Source organism: Otolemur garnettii, unplaced genomic scaffold (assembly GCF_000181295.1).
Source record: "Otolemur garnettii isolate 467f Iridium unplaced genomic scaffold, OtoGar3 scaffold00013, whole genome shotgun sequence".
NCBI lineage: Eukaryota > Metazoa > Chordata > Mammalia > Primates > Galagidae > Otolemur > Otolemur garnettii.
Window position 1 is genome coordinate 13,810,120 of NW_003852408.1, and position 6,728 is coordinate 13,816,847.

Here is a 6,728-nt window from a genome sequence, read left to right on the forward strand (position 1 = left end):
GCCCTCAGTAGAGTGCAGTGGCATCATAGCTCACAGCAACCTCAAACTCCTGGGCTTAAGCAATTCTCTTGCCTCAGCCTTCCAAGTAGCGGGGACTATAGCACCCACCACAACACCTAGCTATTTTTGGTTATAGTTGTCATTGTTGATTAGCTGGCCCAGGCTGGGTTTGAACCTGCCAGCCTTGGTGTATGTGGCTGGTGCCATAACCACTGCTGTGCCTATAACAGAGCTTTAGTCGGAATAAATCCTTCAATGCACTTAAACAGGAGGGGAGCTTTTCTAAATACATGTATTTGATATAAACTAACTTGCCTCTTCTGCAGTTATTGATGAAAATCTAAAATGCACACTTACCCTTTGATAACTTCATTTTGGGAATTTATCCTATAGGTATGCTTGGGCTATACTGAAGATATACCAGGATGTTTACTGTTGCAGAGTTTTAAAGGCATAACCAACAATATCTACCAATAAGGTACTGGCTAAACATGTATTGGCACATCTTTATAATGAAATACTATTTAGTCCATGAGATTAATATGCTACCTATTATGCTATGAGGTACCTTAAGTTTCTTCCATATATATTTACATATGACATTTCTTTTTTTTTTTTGAGACAGAGCCTCAAGCTGTTGACCTCGGTAGAGTGCTGTGGCATCACAGCTCACAACAACCTCCAATTCCTGGGCTCAAGCAAGTCTCCTGCCTCAGCCTCCCAAGTAGCTGGGATGACAGGCGCCCACCACAATGCCTGGCTATTTTTTGGTTGCAGCCATCATTGTTGTTTGGTGGGCCCAGGCTGGATTCGAACTCACCAGCTCAGGTGTATGTGGCTGGCGCCTTAGCCGTTTGAGCCACAGATGCCGAGCCACATATGACATTTCTAAAAGGACACATAATAATCTGTTAATTGTAGTTACTTCTAAGGTGGGGGATCTATTTGGGAAACTTCTAATTATATGCGCTAAATCAGCGGTTCTCAGTCTGTGGGTCGTGACCCCTTTGGAGATCAAACGACCCTTTCACAGGGTTGCCTAAATGCATCCTGTGTATCAGATCTTTACATTACAATTCATAACAATAGCAAAATTACAGTTATGAAGTAGCAACCAAAATAATTTTATGGTTGGGAGTCACCACAACATGAGGAACAATATTAAAGGGTTGTGGCATTAGTAAGGTTGAGAACCACTGCACTAAACTCTTAAGCATGAATTTTTTTTTTTGCAGTTTTGGCCAGGGCTGGGCTTTAACCTGCCACCCCCAGTATATGGGGCCAGTGCTCTACCCCTTGAGCCACAGGTGCTGCCCCAGCATGAATAATTTTTTAAAAAAAAATATGTCTATAACAGTTGAGAGAGAAAGAAAGTTACATCTTCCACACTCATTAATGGTCCCTTTCTTGTAATTCTGATATCCCCCTTCAGTGGGGCAGAAAACCTGTATAATTTGGAAAAGCTCTCCTTCCTAATAATTTCTTTTCTTTTTTTTTCTTACTGAAACAGAGTTTCACTATGTTACCCTTGGTAGAGTGCCATGGTGCCATAGCTCACAGCAACCTCAAACTCTTGGGTACAAGCAATTCTTTTGTATCAGCCTCCTGAGTAGCTGGGACTAGAGGTGCCCACCACAACGCCCAGCTATTTTTCAGAAACAGGGTCTTCTGTTGCTCAGGTTGGTCTTGAACCTGTGAGCTCAGACAATCCACCTGCTTTGGCCTCCAAAGTGCTGGGATCACAGGTGTGAGCCATTGTGCCCAGCCTCCTAATGATTTTTTTTTTTTTTTTTTGGTGACAGAGTCTCACTACGTCACCCTTTGGTAGAGTGCTATGGCGTTATAGCTCAGAGCAACCTCAAACTCTTGGGCTTAAGAGATTCTCTTGCCTCAGCCTCCCAACTAGCTGGGACAACAGGTGCCCACTACAAAGCCCAGCTATTTTTTGGTTGCAGTTGTCATTGTTGTTTAGCAGGCCCAGGTTGGGCTCCAACCTGCCAGCCTCAATGTATGTTGCTGGTGCCCTACTCACAGAGCTACGGGTGCTGAGCCCTCCTAATGGTTTTTATACATTCTCTACATATATCCTCTTGAGAACAATTCATTTCTTATTCAAGTAGGAACTATGCAAACAGATTTATAAAACATATTTTCATTATCATGCTAAAATCACTCTGTTTTCCACACTCATTAAATAGCCTTCTGACCTTACTTAAGTTCCTTAATTATTCTTACCTGGAAAACAGAATGGCAGACTAGGAAAATGATTACAACTCCTGCTACCAAATTCATGGCAACTTCTATCCCTATGTCCAGTATTTTCTCAGGTAATTCCCCCCAAACCATGAGGAATAAAAGGATAGATGAAAAAACTGTATCTATACTTGCAGATGAGATCACTAATGCTCAGAGGAATTAAATTTGCTTAATTCACCCAGGTATAAAGTTGCATATCGCAAATAGTCAGGCGTTGTGGTAGGTGCCTGTAGTCTCAGCTACTTGGGAGACTGAGGCAAGAGAACTGCTTAAGCCCAAGAGTTTGAGGTTGCTGTCAACTATGATACTACAGCACTCTGTATCAAAAAAAAAAAAAAGTTGCATATCCCAATACATTTTTTTCCTGAGACAGAGTCTCACTCTGATGCCCCAGGCTAAAGTGCCATGGGGTTAGTCTAGCCTACAGCAATCTCAACTCCTGGCCTCAAGTAATCCTCCTGCCTCAGCCTACCAAGCAGTTGGGACTGCAGGAGCCCTCCAAAGTGCCCAGTTTTCTATATTTTGTAGGGATAGGGAGTCTCACTCTTGCTCAGGAGGCTGGTCTCAATCTCCTGAGCTCAAGCAATCCTCCTGCTTTGCACTCCCAGACTGCTAGGATTACAGGCATGAGTCACTGTGTCCAGCCTTCAATGCTTTTTGAACTGTATTACACAGCTTCTCACAGTACTACAAGTTCCTGCTCTACCTTAGTATATGAAAGAATGATGGTCTATCCATTAGACACATAGAAAGACAAGGAACAACCAAAACCCTCCAGCTTATTGCAGAAAAAAATGCAAAAAGGTCACACTCATTTTCACCATTGAAAACCAGGAATATATTTGGTGTTTAATCTTTTTGGTTTTCCACAGTTTACTATCTCCTTACGAATGAAAGGTAGTCTATAGGCAACAATGGAGTTTTCCGATCTGCTGTTGTAACTGACAACTACTTTCAACCCACCATCTAAAATACTGACAATTCATGTTAAAAGTGAGGCTATAGGAAATGTCAGTGAGTGGCTATTGTGCCACTGCAGATATCAGGTCTATACTAGGGCCATGTTTGGAGACACATGGCTTTAACAAGTAGATCCTGTACTAAGGCATGTGTCATGCCATACTTTCAGGAAGTAGACACTTTTTAGGATTAATGAAGTCCCATAGTTCTGTCTTTCATCAGCAATGTTGGAGATATAAAAATCTTTATGTCCTGGCTCGGTGCCTGTAGCTCAGTGGCTAGGTCGCCAGCCACATAGACCAGAGCTGGTAGGTTCAAACCCAGCTCGGGCCTGCCAAACAACGACTACAATGAAAAAATAGCTGGGTGTTATGGCGGTATCTGTAGTCCCAGCTACTTGGGAGGTTGAGGCAGGAGAATGGCTTAAGCCCAAGAGTTGGAGGTTGCTGTGAGCTGTGACATGACAGCACTGTACTGGGCAACATCCTGAAACTCTTGTTTCAGGAAAAAAAAAGTTTATGTCCCATACTTTTCTAAATCCTAGTGATAAACATGTGCTGATATTCAATTCAAAACCTATACAAAGTGAAAACTGAGTTGTTTCTGACTTCCTCAATTGCATGTGGAAAAAAGCCTTGCTCTATGTTGTACAGCCACTCTGGCCAGTTCCACTTCCTGTCCTCTGTGGTTCTGATTGGGGACCTTAGCGTGGAAGAGGTCTTAAATACTTATATAAATAATAACAGTAGCTAATGAAATACACTTGGAAAATCCAAATAAAGAAATACCTTTATTTCTTACATGTTTGTAAGTCAGAATAAATGGAAGGAAAATAGTATTTAGACTAATCCAGATTTGCTTTCTATGAAAATCTAATGTCTGAATCTAATGTCTGGATTATTTTCCTTTTCTCATGCCTAAGGAATAAGTATTTCTTTTTTTTTTTTGAGAAAGAGCCTCAAGCTATCCCCCTGGGTAGAGGGCCATGGCATCACAGCTCACAGCAACCTCCAACTCCTGGGCTCAAGTGAGTCTCCTGCCTCCGCCTCCCAAGTAGCTGGGACCACAGGTGCCCGCCACAACGCCTGGCTATTTTTTTTTTTTTTTTTGGTTGCAGCCATCACTTAGCCACTTGAGCCACAGGCCCCGAGCCAGGAATAAGTATTAATAAGGAATGATGGCTCAGTGTCTGTGGCTCAAGTGGCTAAGGTGCCAGCCACATACACCTAGGGTGGCGGGTTCGAACCCAGCCCGGCCCGCCAAACAGCAATGATGGCTGCAATCAAAAAATAGCTGGGCGTTGTGGTGGGCGCCTGTGGTCCCAGCTACTTGGGAGGTGGAGGCAGGAGACTTGCTTAAGCCCAGGATTTGGAGGTTGCTGTGAGCTGTGATGCCATGGCACTCTACCCAGGGGGACAGCTTGAGGCTCTGTCTCCAAAAAAAAAAAAAAAGGAATGATTTGAATGTAATTTTGTGAAAGTATGTGAAAAGTATAAACTAGAGATTTAGCCTTACTAAAGATAACCTTCTGACATCTATTGTTAATCTCCCTTTGTACTGATAGCCTATATCTGCACTCTGTTATTATTTTTTTTCAATAAGTGCTTATTTTATTTTATTTATTTATTGTTGCAGTTTTTGGCCAGGGTCAGGTTTGAACCTGCCACCTTCAGTATATGGGGCCAGCACCCTACTCCTTGAGCCACAGGCACCACCCCTGCACTCTGTTATTTTGAGATGTCATACTGCATATTGTTACTGTAAAAAGAAAAAGTAGAATTATATTTCAAATAAAACATAAAAAGAAAGACAAGGAACAAGAAGAATTATCTTCACTGAAGAACAGAATGAAGTATGATAGACTTTGAGGTGGACTCAGATTTACTCTACCCAACTTGAATAACGGCCCTTTATAAATGGAAGCTTGATTATATGTTTTTAGTTTGATGTTTACCATTTCACTTGCTGGACAATGAACCACAAGGCATTCTGCTAAATGGACCGAAATATAATGCAGCAGCGTAAGCCTTAGTGGCTTATGGTAATCTGCAAAAAGCTATTCTGTAACTTCTACCAGCAATGCTCCTCAAAGAATCATAGTCTCCTAAAGCAACCATATTTCCTAGAGAGCTGATCTTAAAAAAAAAAAAAAAAAAAGCAACACTATTACAGAAGGTATAGGATACACAAAAAAGCAAAAGCAATATTGTTCACACCACTTGCCCTTTCAGTGCTGCTACAAATAGGCCTTCATCTTACTATTTTTGGAAATATAATGCGTTATAAACATATAAACACATAACCCTGAAGATAGGATAGGTGTTTATTTAGAATAGTATATCACCTTAGGCTTGGTGCCTGTAGCTCAGAGGCTAGGGTGCCAGCCATGTACACTCCTGCACCAGGCTGCATCTGCACATGTTCCTTCTCCGGCGCTGGCCGAATGCCAGCAGAGGAGTTGGTGCCTCTAGCAGTGGTGCAAACATTCTGGGAGGCCAATGCCTGCTGCCTATTTGGGTTCCCCAGGCCATGGCCATCTGCTGTGAGCAATATTCTACTTTGTGAGGCTACTTATGGAAAATGTAGGCTCCACTGAACTTAGGTTTTTTTTGTTTCTTTTTGAGACGGGGTCTTGTTCTATTGCCCATAGATGGAGTCATTATAGTTCACTGCAGCCTACAACTCCTGGACTCAAGCAGTCCTCCTGCCTCAGCCTCCTGAACAGCTAGGACTATAGGTACATGCTGCCACGCCTGGCTAATTTTTAAAATTTTTTGTAGAGATAGGGGTCTTGCTACAGTCCATGGATTACAGGTTATGTAGGTTTGTTCTTAAGTTGAATTTGTATGTGAGTTGGAAGAGGTACATTCACCTATTATCTGTAATCACCTGTTCATAGTGTGAGGTGCACATCAGCCAGATGTTTGTAACCTGGGGACTTACTGCATTGTCTCCATTCATAAGTGTGCGAGTTGTACATAAGTCAGATGTTTATAACTCAGAGAGGTTTTAAACTCTTGGCCTCAAGTGATCCTCCTACTTTGGCTTCCCTAAGTGCTAGGATTACAGGCATGAGCCACTATGCCTGGCCTGGACTTTGGTTCTAAGAAAGCTAGAATGTCAGGTGGGTGGTCGTCTCAGGTACTAACTTGGTACTAGGGGTTTTGCAGTCACTCCAGCAACAGAAGGGCAGTTTGGTCTCAGGAAATATTTGAGTTAGAGATTTTCCCTTTCATTATCCCTGTTGAATTTCACCTCCAATTTAATAGAAGTGGTTAAACTGGCTGAATACCTGTCATAAGATAAATACAACTACTTTTTAAATAAAAATGGGAGCTAAACACATAGTGCTTACTCTGCCATGCACTGTCCTAAATACTTATTTTTTATTCCTTTCATTTTGTAGATGAGGGAACTAAGGCAAAGAAAAGTTATTTAAAACTTAAATGGCGGCTCAGCGCCTGTAGCTCAACAGGCTAAGGCGCCAGCCACGTACACCTACCATGTACACC

At 42.2% G+C, this 6,728-nt stretch overlaps 1 protein-coding gene across 1 annotated transcript in view; it reads right to left on the bottom strand.

Annotated features, from left to right (window-relative positions):
* Nucleotides 1-6,728, bottom strand: part of CNOT9 (CCR4-NOT transcription complex subunit 9) — a 35,049-nt gene that overhangs the window by 20,850 nt on the left and 7,471 nt on the right. The window lies entirely within an intron of this gene.